The sequence below is a fragment of the Triturus cristatus genome, chromosome 3_1 (assembly GCF_964204655.1).
Source record: "Triturus cristatus chromosome 3_1, aTriCri1.1, whole genome shotgun sequence".
NCBI lineage: Eukaryota > Metazoa > Chordata > Amphibia > Caudata > Salamandridae > Triturus > Triturus cristatus.
In genome coordinates, this window is record NC_140583.1 from 753,178,720 (window position 1) to 753,196,494 (window position 17,775).

A 17,775-nucleotide genomic window follows, 5' to 3' on the forward strand; every position below is an offset into this window, starting at 1 on the left:
GCATTATAGCATTAGAAGCCAGTGTTTGCTTATGCATTGATAAAATAAGTCAGGCTTTAAGACTGGTGACCCCTGTGCCCCCACAGCCGGTCGCTCCCCCTCACTGCTCTGCCTACCTGTCGCTGCCTGGCACCTGCCCACCCTGTTACCTCCGCCTGACGCCACTCACCTGGTTCACGCCGCTGCCGCCTCCTGCCTCCTGCTTCCTGCCTGTCGCTTCCTGCCGCTGCTGCCCCTCCTCGCCCGCTGACCTCCGACGCTGCCCCGGTGACTTCCGCTCCGTTTTTTCCCGCCGTTTTCGCCACCGCTGACCCGCTCTCCTCCTTCCTGCTCCCGCCTGCAGTCCCCGCCTCCCCCCACTGCCCATTGGACAACCCGCTCCCGCCTCCCAGCTGACCCTCCCTCCCGGCTCCTTATTTAAAGGGACAGTAGCGGGCTGGTCAGTGTGACCCCTGTGCCCCCACAGCCGGTCGCTCCCCCTCACTGCTCTGCCTACCTGTCGCTGCCTGGCACCTGCCCACCCTGTTACCTCCGCCTGACGCCACTCACCTGGTTCACGCCGCTGCCGCCTCCTGCCTCCTGCTTCCTGCCTGTCGCTTCCTGCCGCTGCTGCCCCTCCTCGCCCGCTGACCTCCGACGCTGCCCCGGTGACTTCCGCTCCGTTTTTTCCCGCCGTTTTCGCCACCGCTGACCCGCTCTCCTCCTTCCTGCTCCCGCCTGCAGTCCCCGCCTCCCCCCACTGCCCATTGGACAACCCGCTCCCGCCTCCCAGCTGACCCTCCCTCCCGGCTCCTTATTTAAAGGGACAGTAGCGGGCTGGTCAGTGTGACCCCTGTGCCCCCACAGCCGGTCGCTCCCCCTCACTGCTCTGCCTACCTGTCGCTGCCTGGCACCTGCCCACCCTGTTACCTCCGCCTGACGCCACTCACCTGGTTCACGCCGCTGCCGCCTCCTGCCTCCTGCTTCCTGCCTGTCGCTTCCTGCCGCTGCTGCCCCTCCTCGCCCGCTGACCTCCGACGCTGCCCCGGTGACTTCCGCTCCGTTTTTTCCCGCCGTTTTCGCCACCGCTGACCCGCTCTCCTCCTTCCTGCTCCCGCCTGCAGTCCCCGCCTCCCCCCACTGCCCATTGGACAACCCGCTCCCGCCTCCCAGCTGACCCTCCCTCCCGGCTCCTTATTTATGACGCCCCCTGAGCGACCGCGCAGCGGACGCGCGCAGCGGGAGCACCGACTGAGCGCCGAAGGTGCGCCAAAGGTAAGCCCGTCTGTGCCCGTCCGTGCCTGGACCGCGCCCAGCGCCAGACCCCCTGGCCCCCGCGCCCGCCAGCCTCCCCGCAGGACCTACGACTTCACTACGCTCATCGCACTCAAAACCGCCCGAGCCCCCGGGTGCTACCGAGCGTCCCCGCGACACACCCATGGACCCTTCGCCTGCCGATCCTGCAACTTCTCCTGCCTCCAAACAAGCACCACGCCCACCAAGACGGACAACAGCAACCACCTCAAGTGCATCCTGATCAACACACGCTCCGTCCACAGACACGCCGTGGAACTCTGGAACCTCCTCGACACCGCATCTCCAGATGTCGCCTTCCTCACGGAAACCTGGATGAACACCTCCTCAGCCCCCGACATCGCCATAGCCATCCCGGACGGCTACAAGATCATCAGGAAGGATCGCGTCAACCAGACCGGAGGAGGGATCGCCATCGTACACAAAGACACCATTCGCATCTCGACTGACTCCACCGACGCATTCAACACCGCCGAATACCTGCACTTCCAGATCCACACCGACCCCAAGACTACCCTCAGAGGCACCCTCATCTACAGACCCCCGGGACCACGCGCACAGTTCTGCGAAGACATCACGGACTTCATCAGCCCTCACGCCCTCCCCTCCGCCGACTACATCCTCCTCGGGGACCTCAACTTCCACCTGGAGAACAACAACGACCGCAACACGACCACCCTGCTGGACAACCTCGCCAACCTCGGACTCCAGCAACTGGTCAACACCCCCACCCACCACGCCGGCCACACGCTCGACCCCCTCTTCTCATCCAGCAAGCACGTCACCTTCAGCCACTGCACCGGACTCCACTGGACTGACCACAGCTGCGTCCACTTCAGCTTCAAGAAGAACACGGTCCAGCACCACCCGAAGCAGGTTCCCCACAGAAACTGGAGCAAGATCACCGTCGACCAGCTCACCACCTCCCTCAGCCAGAACCCACCGGTCAGGACAACGGACCCTAACACAGCAGCCCTCGACCTCACGCAATGGCTGACCTCCTGTGCCAACGACCTCGCCCCACTGAAGAACCCTCTCACCAGGCCCAGAAGCAAGAAGGCCCCCTGGTTCACCGACGAACTCAAGGACTCCAAGAAGGCCTGCCGCACCCTCGAGAAGGCCTGGCGCCTCGACAAGACCACCGACAACAGAACCGCCCTCAAACTCGCCACCCGCAGACATCATCAGCTCATCCGCACCACCAAGAAGAAATCTTTGAAGGAACGACTGGACAAGAACGCCCATGACAGCAAGGAGCTCTTCAACATCGTCAAGGAGTTCTCCAACCCCAGCGCCGGCAACAACGACATCACCCCCTCGCAGGACCTCTGCGACTCCCTCGCCTCGTACTTCCACCGCAAGATCGCCGACATCCACAACAGTTTCGGCGCTCCACCCCCGCACCCATCGACCGAACCTACACACCCCGCCGCTATCCTCCAGACATGGACCAAAGTGGCCACCGAAGACACGACACGCATGATGAACACCATCCACTCCGGATCTCCGACCGACCCATGCCCCCACCATGTCTTCAACAAGGCCGCCTCTACCATCGCACCTCACCTCCGAGACATCCTCAACGCCTCCTTCGACACAGCCACCTTCCCGGAGAGCTGGAAGCACGCCGAGCTCAGCGCACTACTGAAAAAACCAACAGCGGACCCGACCGACCTCAAGAACTTCCGCCCAATCTCGCTCCTTCCATTCCCTGCCAAAGTCATCGAGAAGGTCGTCAACAAGCAGCTGGCCGCCTTCCTCGAGACGAACGGATCCCTCGACCCATCGCAATCCGGATTCAGAGCCAACCACAGTACCGAGACCGCCCTCATCGCAGCCACCGATGACATCCGAGCCCTGCTCGACAAAGGTGAAACAGCGGCACTCATCCTCCTTGACCTCTCCGCAGCATTTGACACGGTCTGCCACCGCACCCTAGTCCAACGCCTCAATGACACCGGCATCCAGGGGACTGCTCTGGAATGGATCATCTCATTCCTCTCCGGCAGAACACAGAGAGTACGCCTCCCTCCGTTCCGCTCTGAGGCCACCGAAGTCATCTGCGGCGTCCCGCAAGGATCGTCGCTCAGCCCCACTCTCTTCAACATCTACATGAAACCCCTCGCTGCCATCGCACGCCAACACAACCTCAACATCATTTCCTACGCCGATGACACCCAGCTGATTCTCTCCCTCACCAGAGACCCCGACACCGCCAAAGCCGACCTACACGAAGGGATGAAAGATGTCGCCGAATGGATGAACATCAGCCGCCTGAAGTTGAACACGGACAAGACAGAAGTCCTCATCCTGGGACCGTCGCCCTCCGCATGGGACGACTCCTGGTGGCCCCCGGCCCTGGGCACCGCACCCAAGCCAACGGACCACGCACGCAACCTGGGCGTCATCCTGGACTCCTCCCTATCGATGACCAGACAAGTCAACGCTGTCTCCTCATCTTGCTTCCACAACCTCCGCATGCTCCGCAAGATCTTCAGATGGATCCCGACCGAGACCAGGAAGACTGTCACCCAGGCCCTCGTCACCAGCAGACTAGACTACGGAAACACCCTCTACGCCGGCACTACAGCCAAGCTTCTGAAAAGACTTCAGCGTATCCAGAACGCCTCCGCCCGTCTCATCCTGGACGCCCCCCGACGCAGCCACATCTCGAGCCACCTGAGAGACCTGCACTGGCTCCCTGTCAACAAGAGGATCACGTTCAGACTCCTCACCCACGCACACAAATCCCTCCACGACCTGGGCCCAAGGTACCTCAACGACCGCCTGACTTTCTACACGCCCACCCGACAGCTACGATCCGCAAACCTCGCCCTCGCCGCCGTCCCTCGCATCCAGAGAGCCACCGCCGGAGGAAGATCCTTCTCCTACCTAGCGGCCAAGACATGGAACTCCCTGCCCGTCCACCTGCGGCTGACCCAGGACCACTTCGCCTTCAGGAAACAGCTCAAGACCTGGCTGTTCGAGCAGTAGCAGACCCCCTCCCCCAAGCGCCTTGAGACCCTTCCGGGTGAGTAGTGCGCGCTATAAATTCCATGATTGATTGATTGATTACTTTAATATGTAGATTGTGTGTAGTCTCCTTACCCCTTGCATAGTAGTGAATGAGTTTTGGTAAGCTGCTCGGGATAGTGTTGCTTGTCTAGAATCACACTGTGAGTCTGTGTGCATTTGGGAACCACTGTGAGAGAAGTATGTGGTAATATCGTGTATTTGCTGATAGATAACTGTTTTAAAACCTGTCTTGTTGTCAAGTTTTAGTAGCATTAGAAGGCAGTTTTTGCTTATGCTTTGATTAAATGAGTCAGGCTTTGACACAAAAGTGCAGTCCTGAAATACGTAGATTGTGTGCAGTTCCCTTACCACTTGCACTGTAGTGAATGAGTTTTGGTAAACTCCTAGGGATAGTGGTGCTTGTCTAGAATCACACTGTGAGTTAGTGTGTATTTGGGAATCACTGTGAGAGAAGCATTTGGTAACATTGTGTATTTTCTGACAGATAACTTTTTTTAAACCTGTCATGTTGTCAAGTTTTAGTAGAATTAGAAGCCAGTTTTTGATTATGCTTTTATTAAATGAGTCAGGCTTTGACAGAAAGGTGCAGTCCTGAAATATGTAGATTGTGTGCAGTTCCCTTATCAGTTCCACACTAGTGAATGATTTTTGGTAAAGTGCTAGGTATAGTGGTTGTTGTCTAGAATCGCACTGTGAGTCTGTGTGCATTTGGGAACCACTGTGAGAGAAGCATTTGCTAACATCTTGTATTTTTTAGCAGATAACTCTTTTAAAACCTGTCATGTTGTCAAGTTTTAGTAGCATTGGAAGCCAGTCTTTGCTTAAATGAGTCATGCTTTGACACTAATGTGCTGTACTTAAATATGTAGATTGTGTGCAGTACCATTATCTCTTCTTGACTAGTGAATGAGTTTTGGTAAACTGCTAGGGATAGTATTGCTTGTCTAAAATCACACTGTGAGTCTGTGTACATTTGGGTAAGGATTGTGAGAGAAGCATTTGGTAACATAGTGTATTAGATGACAGATAACTGTTTTAAAATCGGTCATGTTGTCAAGTTTTAGTAGGTTTAGAAGCTATTCTTTGCTTATGCATCGATAAAATGATTCAGGGTTTGACACGAAAGTGCAGTACCATGTACTATTCTCTTCACTGTGCCAGAACTGAAAATTTAAAAGTTTTACCCAGGCACTAAGCTAGCAGTAGTCTGATGATTTAGTCAGTTTCCAAGTACTCATGTTGTGAACCATACATTACCCCATTGTTAGACCTGGCACCATTGGTGTGAGTCTCCCTTCCATTTTTCGCTGTGTCTCCTCTGTTTTTGCTGGTTATAGATACTCTGGGCGCTGGGCGCTGTGCCACTGCCATTCAGTGCCATAGCGCGAATGCTCCCTTTGTAAAGATGACATGTGAATTGGTACCTCCATGATTGGCTTATTTAGTTTACCTGTTAGTCCCTAGTAGCGTGGCCCGTGTGTGCCCAGGGCTGGTAAACCGAATGCTGCTGGTGGGCCTGCAGCACTGGTTTGTGCCACACACAGAAGCAGCTTGTAAAGTGTGTCTCAGACCTGCCACTGCAGTGTCTGCGTGCAGTCCAGAACTGCCATCTTGGCTGTGAAGTGCACCCACTTCCCAGCCCCTAAACCTTCCCTTGGCATCCTGTAAGCCCCCTTTATGATAGGGCGCAGTGTATGTGTAAGGTAGGACATGCCCTGATGTGTGTAGCATGTCCTAGTTGTGAATTACACCCAATTTCGTTTTTCACTACTGTAAGGCTACCTGTTCTCCATAGGCCAGAATGGGAGGTCTGGGCTATGACATTCTATAGTCCTAACTGGCCCACAGAACATGGTAGAAAAACGAATTTAGTATGCCTGAGCTCAGAATATTAAAATACATCTTTCAGGGAAGGTTATTTTTATATTCTGTGTTTGAAACGACCACTTTTAGAGTATAGGTACTTTCTTGCCTAAGTCTTCCAGTTTGCTCTGCTATTATGTGTATTGGCTGTCTGCTTTTGGAGGGACAGGGCAGGCTGAGTCAGACCTGGGTTGAATAGAGAGATCTGCCTTGGAGTGAGGAGAGGGGTAGCTCCTGCACTTGAATAGGGCTGTGCCTGGCAAGGTGAATGCTGGCTCCACCTCCCACTGTGCGTCTGAAGGCAGACCCCCTCTTTCTGAAAGGAAGGATGCAGCCTGGTAAACAAAGTGCTCCAGGGCTGGGCAGAACTGGTTCTGGCTGGGTTCAGAGACTTGTGACCCCTAAGAACAAAGACTTTGGGGGTATAAATATTTGTGCCCAAACCCTTACAATTTGTATTGCTCCTGGACAACAAGAAGAACCTCTGTCCGTGTAACTACAGGAATCTGCAGGAGAAGGACTGTCCTTGTGCTTGTGTGCTGTTTCTGGGACTGGCCTGCAGTGGTTACTACTGGACTTGGAAGAAGAGGAAAAGGACTTTGAAGGAACTTTTATTTTGTGGCTACAGCAATCACCCAAGGGAAAGAAGAGAGCTAGCCTCCTGCTGAAGTCTCAGGCACATCAGACTCCACCACCAGCCTCCTGTTTCCTCCCACCGAGGATTTCTATCTGCAGGTGAGGCTCCTGTGAGTTCCAGGGCCTCTAGTTCTACTGCTGAGAAGAGAGTGCTGAAAATCGTCACTAACCCCCGTTAGTGAGCCGCTGCAGCTGGTGAGCGTGAGAAAAATCGTCGCTCAGCTGTTGCCGAGCGCTCGCTAACCCCGAAGAGTATCGCATCAACCGTCAGCGGGCCTGAAAACGCCCGCTATTCCGAAGATCGTCGCATCCCCCGTCAGCAGGCCTGAAAACGCCCGCTATCCCGAAGTTCGTCGCAGCACCTGACTGCGGGCCTGAAAACGGCCGCCATCACGAAGATTGTCGCATTGCTTGTCAGTGGGCCCCAAAGCGCTCGCTAACCCCAAATCATCGCATCAAGCTCATCTCAGCGCAGACGCCGAGCGTTTGCCATTTTCCCCGCATCGCATCCGGATCATCGCTCCCTCGCGGAGCGCCATTTCCTTTCATCGCAGCAAGATCGCACACGCAACAGGCTCAGTGCATCATCCTCCTTTCACGGCTGGGTTTTATCACATCACCGGCTTAGCGTGAAGAAGTTTGTCGCTTTCTCCTGCCCGCAACCCAGCGCATCATCCTCCCTTGCGGTAAGGATTCACGCATCGCTGGTTAGCGTGAGGAAAGTTATCGCTACAACTCCTTAGTGACATTTTTGTTGCTCTGCTACGGAATCCAGATACTTTGTGAGTGAAAGGGTTGCAGAGACCACTGCATTGAACTGAACATCATTTTGTGCACCTTGAACTATTTTTGCAGCCTTTCTAAAGTAATTCTATTTTTCTAGTATTGTGGATTTTTACTGTTATTGGTCTTGTGATTAAGTCTATATAAATATACCTATTTTTTATAACTACTTGAGTGGTGTCCATTTGTAGTGTTCCTCATTATAATACTGTGTATGGTCATAAATGCTTCACACACTGCCTCTGAGATAAGCCTAGCTGCTCGTGCTACGTTACCACAGGGTTGAGCAGGGGTTGTCAAAGGACGTAGGCTGCTTACTCTGACTTAGGAAGAAGGGTCCCTACTTGGACAGTGGCCAGCCATTGCCAACTAGAGACCCCCATTTCTAACACACATAGATTGTTTCAAATGTCTATGTAGTATGCATGCAGTCTTCTAACATACTATACACTTGTCTTTCACATTTTCAATTCGCTAGTCAGTATCCATACACTTCCAGGAAACACCCTGTAACTCCCTTTTCAGTCCTCTAGTGACCCATTCAACATCATGTACTAATCCATTCACTGTGCCAGAACCCAAACAGTTATACATTCACCAAGATACTATCTTTGGAGTACTCTAATCATTCAGTCAGTGCCTAAGTATTCCTGCACTGAGCCAGGCCTTAGCACATGGACTGATTCAAACCCCTATCCACTATGTATGCAGTCTTCTAACCACCTAGACACTTGTCTTTCACACTTTCAATACCCTAGTCAGTATCCATACAGTCCAGCAAACATCCTGTCACTCCCTTTGCATTGCTCTAGTAACCCATTCAGTACCAAGTACTAATCCATTCCCTGTGCAAAAAGCCTACCACTTATAAATTCACCTAGGCAATCTCCTTGCTGTACTCTAATCATTCAGTCAGTACCCAAGTAGTCATGCAGTGAGCCAGGCCTTAGCACATGGACTGCTTTAAATGCCTATGCAGTATGGATGCAGTCCTCTAATCACCTAAACAGTTGTCTTTCACACCTTCAATTCCCTAGTTAGTATTCATACACTTCTAGCAAACACCCTGTCACTCACCCAGTGTGTCTCCTTGTAGTACTGTAATCATTTAGGGCCATATGTAGAAAGCAAATTTGCGATCGCAAACGCTGAAATTCGCCGAATTTCGGCGTTTGCGATCGCAAATTTGCTAAGTGGAATGTAGGAAGGCAAATCTGCATGCAAAATAAGGAATCGCTAAATTTGCGATTCCTTATTTTGCAATTGCATTTCAGGAATCGCAAATTTTGCGATTCCTTAAATGCAATGTAGGAACCTCCAAAAAAGTGCTATTTGGCCTTAAGGAATCGCAAATTACCACCAACTACAGGTTGGTGGTAATTTGCGATTTCTTGTAATAATGCAGTTTTTTGCATTTTTCAAAGTGGAATGTGGTGCACACACATGCCCTTAGGGCATGTATGTGCACCACATGTGCACCCATGCTAATTTCAGGGGTGCAACAGGGTGTCCTATTGACACCCTTGCAACCTTGAAATTGCATTCTCAATTTGTGATTCTCTAATTGAGAATCGCAAATTGAGAATGTCTTCCTATTCATTCCTATGGGCCTTTTAGCCCATAGGAATGCATGGCAAGGTATTCCTTATTTGCGATTCTCAATTAGAGAATCGCAAATAAGGAATGGGTGGGATTCGCAAAAAAAATTGCTAATCCTACCTACATTGCATTTTGCTATTCTCTAATTGCGATTCCTTAAAAATTGCAATTAGAGAATCGCAAAACACAGTCTACCTACATATGGCCCTATGTCAGTTAGCATGTAGTCTTTTAGTGAGGTAGGCTTTAGGGCATGAAGTGCTTCAAAGTAGTATGCACTATGCATGTAGTGTTTTAACCATCGTCACACTTGTGGTTCAGGGCTATAGTTTCTTGGTCAGTTTTTATATAAAATGTGTTTGTACAGTAATGGAATAGTATAAATTTGAAAGTTACTAATATACATTTATTTGTGATTCTTTTTTACAGATACAGAACAGGAGTGTTTCTCATCTGTTTGCACTCTTCTCGTGCAAGATTGTTTGGATGAAGGGTCCTTAGGTGTTTCATCATACTTGCTGTGCCGCACGAGTATTTTTTGTTAGGATCCCCTTGTAACAGAACTCTTTTGCAAATCTTGCGCGTGACGAAGGTGACATTGGTCTTTGATTGCCCCTGGAGAAAAGTAGAATATTTCCACAACACTGAAGGAAAATGTTGTGGGCGTGGTGCATCCTCCAAAAATTCATCCTTAGATTCAGTGAATATTTTAAAGTGACAACATTTACAGTTTAAACTTATAAAAGTTTGTTAGCTGTATGCATTTTAAATATCTGTGATTTGTATCTTGTTTTTTTGTTTTGAGAATAGCATGTTGGTTTTTTTTTTAACAATCTTTGAGATTGTTGTTTTTTTGCCCTCTGTTAAGTGATGAGTACGATTGAAAACAGTATTTTTAGTGAAATTTAATATATTCTGAGAACAGCAAAAAAGGCAAAAAAATTACTTTGTGGCAATTATGCTGTGTTGTAAAAAATGTATTATTACATGTTATAATTTTTTTTTCCTTTTCTTTCACAGATCCAAATTTTAAAATAAGCAATTTTTATGAATTTAGATTGGAATGAAAATGTCTCAATATGCAGAATGAGGAGGTCTGCAAGAAGCTACAAAGTTGAAACATGTTTCTAAAAACACTCAGTTTATACCTTTGTAGTTTTGAAATCTGACCACAATCAGATATCATGTGACCTGCTAAAATAGAGATTTGAGGGGTTCATAATATTTCCTATTTTAGCTATTGAAGGACCGCAATTATTTCAATCATTCCTCTTTGAACATCTTTGGAGACAAAACTCTGTGCTTACCTTCTATCATTCGCAAGGAATTTTAAAAACTGAAATATGTCACTTTTTGTAACATAGTTATTGCGCAAGACACTCTTTCATATTTACAAAGAGAGGAAAAAGCACTCTGTGTACTTTTTATACTCCATGTAAATAGAACCTCATTATGCACACCACCTTGCGTTGAAAGGGTGTTCTATAAGTGTTGTGCATGATTGCACTGAATACTCATAGAACAAGACACATGTCTAGATTTATCATAAATCATAAATCTCGATACGTGTGTGAATGCTGCACCATTCTAAAATTGGTGTAGGAAAGCACAAGAAAGAGAATTGTTTTAATTTCTCCACATTTTTATATCTTCAGTGCATGCTAAAGTGTTCAGCATACATTGAAGGAGAAAAATGTGTTTTCTGATTGTTTTTGTGCAGGAAGGTGTGTCTTCCTGCACAAAAACAAACAGCACATGACACAGATATCCTTGCACTATGGTGCAAGGGTAACTGTGTCACCACATGGCTGCAGTTTAAGCAGCCGTGCAGAGAGAAGCATAGATTTGCAACATATTTATGTACATATGTTGCATTTCTGTGCTTCGGAAGTACTACAGCACACTGCAGTTAAAGAGGTTACTGTGTGATGCTGCAGCACTTCCTCATAGTTCTGCACTTATACATTCACCATACGCTACTAATGCATTCATTCAGTCAATTACGTACTACACATACATTCATCTAAACTTTCACACACTAACAAAGAAATTTAGCTATTTTTTTAAACCAGGAAAGTTAGTACAAGAACTTTTTTTTTCTTCTTTCTTCTTTTATATTTTTTTTTGAGATTCCTGAACAATTTTTACATTTTTTGGGTTTTTCTGCAAAAAAAACAGAAAACAAAACAGGAGAAATCAATAAAAAAAAACTAGCAAATTTGACTTTCTTGCCGGCGGCAGATCAGATCGATCGACTGCTCACCATAGCACAAAGTCGCATTGCACTTAGTGCAGAGCACTTTTAAAAATTGAAATTGAGGACGGATGTCCTAGGTTTGGGCTGATGGATGCACTCTTGATGTGCTCGGCTGCGATGAGGTGGATGGCGCAGGAGCAGGAGTGTTTCTCATCCGTCGGCACTCTTCTCATGCAAGATTGTTTGGATGAAGGGTCCTCATGTGCTTCATCATACTTGCCGTGCCGTAAGAGTATTTATTATTAGGATCCCCTCGCGACAGGACTCTTTTGCAAATCTTGCACGTGACCAAGGTGGCATTGATCTTATTCTGCCCCTCGGGAAAAGTAAAACATTTCCACACCACTGAAGAAAAACGTTCTTTGGGTGGTGCCTCCGCCAAAAATTCATCCTCAGAAGTATGAGGTGATGCAGGTGATGCCTGCTGCCCTGAAGCCATTTTTGGTTGAAAAAAGTTAGAGCTAAGTGTAAACTTAGTCAAAAAAATCTTCTTTTCTCCAAAGAGATGGTGCTCTAAAGAAGGTCAAAGAAGAATGATTGAAATGGGTGGGGTCTTTCAATAGTTAGAAGAGGAAGTGTAATGAACCAATCAAATCTCTTTTTTTGCAGGTCACATGGGATCCGCGCACCCTGCGCTTATGCAGCACGCACCCAGCGCGCATCCGCGAAATTGAATAACATTTTTTTTTAGGATTAGATGTAAAAATATATAAGTTTGAAGACTAGTTTAGAGTTTGTCTTCAATTATTATTCACATGAAATACATATATATATATGTTTTTTTAAATGTTAAATATTTCATGGGATTCGCGTACCTACCGCGTCATAGACCCAGATGACGCATCGCGGAAGCGCGTAAACGTCGCGTTACGTACTTCGAACGTGTCGCATATAGGCTGGGAGTCGCGTACCGGTCGCATTGCAATCGCACACTAAACACGTACCCAATGCATACCATGCGTGGATGCTATCGCGTAGGGATCGAGAACGGTGTGCGTAGGGTGCGCGGATCCAAAATCAGTGAAAAAATATATATAAAATAAAGTTTTCAACATATAGTTACAAAAATATGTTTGAAAAACCGATTAAGTTCAAATAATATTTTTAAATTTTTAAAAGAATTAATTGAAAGAATAAGTTTAAAAAATGGTGATAAAAAAGTATTTTAAAATAAACGTAAATAATGAAATTGACGCACTGAATTTGAAAAATATACAAACCCAATGAAAATCATTAAACATGATATCTTCAGAGATAAGTTATAGATAGGAATTAGCATTTAAAAAACCTTTGAAATTCACTGAAAAAACCATAGGTTTCATGCACGTTATAGTTAGGAATTGGCATTTAAAAAACCTTAGAAATTCACTGAAAAAACCATAGGTTTCAGGGGTGTTTTAGTTAGCTGTACATTTCCCTCGTACAAAACCCTAGAAATTCCCCTGTTATAGTTAGTTCAGCTAACTATAACTCGCGCCCCCGCAATGCACTGCTGATGACGTCACATATTACATCACTCATGACATGGTCAGTGACATCACTGATGACATCACTGATGACATCTCAAATGACATCACTGATGACATCACTGATGACATCATCCATGTGATAAATTACTGCATCTTCTCACACCCTAATTTAACCGTTGATACACCAACTCAAAATTTCAGACGTCCATTCTGAAAACCATAGATACTCCAATACCAATAACTACATACCCACTCATTAACTCTTAGGTCTACATACACCTCCACTCACTCACCTGTACAGTCACTCATACTTACAGTCACTCCGTACAAGACTATCATATGCATTTATACACCTACATAGACACTCACACACCACCAATCATCCATAGAGGTACTCTGACACCTAGTCAGTCATGCAAATAATTAATCACACTCCCATTTACTCACCTATGCAGTTATACACACTCAAGTTCACTTACTCATAAAAATAGTACCACATTCTTACGCTCTTATACAATCATTGATACAAGCACACACTCATCCATACAGCCACTCTCACAATCACACACTCTCACATATACCCACTTATATACTCTTACACGTATATATACTGTCTTTCACATATGTATTACTGACACATGTACAACTGAGATATACATTCAATCCCTAACACACCCATATATATACTCACCCAACCATACAGTTCATCACAGATGCACTCTTAAAACCATGCACCCATAGAATCACCCATTCACACATCTATGAACAGAGTCACACACACCCTACCCACACAAACACTCAGGCACCCATACAGATACTCAGACAACCAATCAATAACCCATATAGACACTCATATAGCTATTCACAAAATCATGCAGCCACTTATACACCAACAGACAGACACATAAAGACCATCACACAGTTTAGTCAGTAGTCTGCAGTAAGATACATTTAATGACTCACTTATAGAATCAGTTACGCACCTAGAAAATCATCCATTCACACACTTGTACACCCACTCATTCTTCCACAGGCCTTTCACTATAAATATATAAAACATAATTCAACTTTTCAGAAAAACACACAGTGACTGGATGACGTCGTCAGTGATGTCATTTGAGATGTCATCAGTGATGTCATCAGTGATGTCACTGACCATGTCATGAGTGATGTAATATATGACGTCATCAGCAGTGCATTGCGGGGGCGCGAGTTATAGTTAGCTGAACTAACTATAACAGGGGAATTTCTAGGGTTTTGTACGAGGGTAATGTCCAGCTAACTATACCACCCCTGAAACCTATGGTTTTTTCAGTGAATATATATATATATATATATATATATATATATATATATATATATATATATATATATATATATATATAACAACCAGTCTTTCTCCAGGTAAGGACAAAAGTAAACTGCAACTGACTTTAATCATTACCAGCGCTCTGTATAAAACAACCCATGAAACGCTAGGCAGACGCGTTTCGCTTGTAATAGCTTCATCAGTGCCCGTTTCAAAAGATTAAACAGTGTCCTGGGGGTCTGCTGGTATTTTAGCTGTTATTGCGGCCACTCCCAGTCAGGTGCTTACTTGCCCCTCCTCCACCTCCGAGGCTGCAGGACAACTCGCGCTCCACCCATCAGGCAACGGCATTCTGGGAAATGAAGTCCTCCATGAGTGCCCATACAGTGATAGGGCCTCTCAGGCAACAGGTGATGCCCCAAACCAGTTTGGATGGTGGCCCCCACTCCTTCGCAGTTCCCGGGGGGGTGCAAGTCAGTTACAGTCTCCCTTATCAGGCAAATGATTTGCCTCCTCTCTCCCCTTACGCCATATATATATATATATATATATATATATATATATATATATATATATATATATATATATATATATATATATATATAGATATAGATATAGATTACCTACTGGCGGTCGCCAGTAGGTAGTTATAGTTAGGACCCTGTTTCCATAGGAAAACCGCAACATTCTATTTGGAATAACTTTGGCGCCGGTCGACGAATCCTCGCGAAATTTTCAAAACTAATGGGGCGCTACGCTACGCTCCTACCCTGAACGTCTCGGGGGGATTCGTCAAGCGGGGGCTGAGAAAAAAGGGGGGTCCCAAAACACGTTTTCCCCATGCAGTCTTACTTGTCTGTGGGTCGTGGAGGTGCTGGTCTGACCCTTTCTCTGGCGCAGTGTTTGGTTTCCTGGTTGTCCGGTCTTCCGCCGCCGCTCCTACATCTACAGCGGTCGCGGAGCGGACATTGGACTACAATACCCAGATCCCCTAGCGGCAGGAAGTCGCCGCCGACGCCATATTTTCGCGCCAGGAGGCGCTTAAGAGTCGCCTCTGACTCCGGCTGAGCGGGCAGTCTTACTTGTCTGTGGGTCGTGGAGGTGCTGGTCTGACCCTTTCTCTGGCGCAGTGTTTGGTTTCCTGGTTGTCCGGTCTTCCGCCGCCGCTCCTACATCTACAGCGGTCGCGGAGCGGACATTGGACTACAATACCCAGATCCCCTAGCGGCAGGAAGTCGCCGCCGACGCCGTATTTTCGCGCCAGGAGGCGCTTAAGAGTCGCCTCTGACTCCCACCTCGCGGGACGCGCACGGGCGGCGCCGGGAGAAGCCCGGGACAAGGGCGGGCCCTCTGTAGCCCTCAGGAGCCGAAGGAGGCCGGGCCGGGCTCACCCCCTTAACATCTGCTGGTACTGTTCACAAACCTTTTTTCGTCTTATATGACATTGTTGGACAGTTGGACTGTGATATATCCTCTTTTGTAGCGTTGCATATGTCCATACAGTGGTGTTTTTAAACAAGGTACATTGATATGGCTGATTGCGCTAATAGGGGTACACTTGATGGTTATTTATTGAAAATTCCCACGGGCTCAGATCGTGAGGCAACACTTGCTGAATTAAGAGTGAGGCGTCGTAATTCTATTGAACTGATTAAAAGCACGCCTTCACTCACGAGCCCACAGCATGTGGTAACTACTCCAGTTGTGAGTGGGCATTCTCCTAAAGATACTCCACTCCCTTCTGGTAAAAATGATTCAATCGTACAACCCCAAAATGTATGTGTTATTGAGACATTGATTGACTTATCCCCAACTGTTTCACATACATCCCCGAGCCAAACTGCCGAGCCAGCAGTTTGTAATGGGTCATCACAAGCCGGTAAGACCTCATCCCATAAGGCTAATCTATCTAGGCAATTTAAATCAACGGGTCCTTTGCCTAACAAACGGAGAAAGATAGATCCTGATTTGTCAAAGCATAGAAAGACAAAACGTAGCCGCAATTCTGGTATGGCACTCATTGATAAAGATCCTACTCATTGTGCGGTTAATTTATCTTCTCCTGGTAAGCTTACATCCTGTCTCTCAAATAACATAAATGTTAAAGAGTTAATGGGTAATGGGTAATATAGATCAGTTATTGAAATCCCTTCTGTTACCCGTTGTTGATAGCTTAAAAGCAATTGAAAAAAGGCTGGAGAAAGTGGAATTCTTAATGAACAGTAAAATGGAATCAATTGTGGGTTTTTGTACATCGCACACAGTACCTTCTGCTGGGCCAGGTTCTGTTGAAACACCTTACATTGCTCCACTTCTGGAGACCACTTTCCAAACTCAGTCGAGTACCAGTAAGTTAACCTGCACAAATGTAGATGACAATATAATGCAACCCACTACTTCGAATAATACCAGTAATTACTTGGGAGATAATGTTTTGCCACAAAATGGCCCAACGAGTGATAGAAAAGGTTATAAGTCAGCTCCTATTATCAAACCACGTCGAGCTTCCTTTATTAACCTGCCACCGGAAGCTGTCCCCCTTGTGGTAGTTCTTGCGGGTGTTCCTACCCTAAAAAAACGGTACAACAGAGGGATATTCTCAGTTAAAAAACAAGGTGATTCACTGGCTTGCCCAGAACCGCCCTCTTCCATCATATATTAATGGGGATATTCTTCATGTACGGCGCTTACCCTGGCTGGGAAATACACAAAAAAAGATAGATGGAGATATTATTTTAATTAACTTCAGGGACCCTAGAGCTGTCAGTCATATTCTTAATTGGCATATTAATTACACGAGATCTTCTATTACTACTTGGGAACTGACTTTTTTCTATCCAAGAAGTGAGATAGTTCCCAATATTAACTTTGAGGCTCCACTTCTTAACCAATTTAACCCTCCTATCCCGCTCAGAAATCGTTATGAGGCACTAGAGAGTCTTGAGGATGTGGACTGACTTGATAGCCCTAAAGCTCCCCCTTTGGCCCTTGAACAGCCATCCTCCGATATACTTCTAGCTTCTAGTGACCCAAGCAAGCCAGTATTATTACAAGCAAGCTCAGATACTTTTAATGGCTATCCTCCTGCCCCAGATATTTCACCACCTGTTGACAGTTTGGTCGGTACCAAGACTGTCATGGGGAACCTATTCTCCTGGAATATTGCTGGTTTATCCTCTAAAATGGATTCTGAGGATTGGATAGTTTTTGTTAATCGTTATGATTTGTGCATATTCCAGGAGACTTGGCTTTGTGAACCTCTTTTTGTGCAGGGATATCTGAATTATTCGGTGCCTGCACTAAAAGGACCGAGAGGAAGACCAATGGGGGGACTAACTATATGGGTCCGCCAGATTCTAAAATTAACTATTAAAGTTGTAGAAACTAATAATCGAGGTATCCAACTAATTAAAGTGAACCTAGAAAATGTAGGTATGCTGGATATTTATAATATTTATATCCGGAGTAATAGGGGAGGGAGCCTAGAGACTCTGGCAATCTTGAGCCGCCTTCTTGACACCCACTCTACA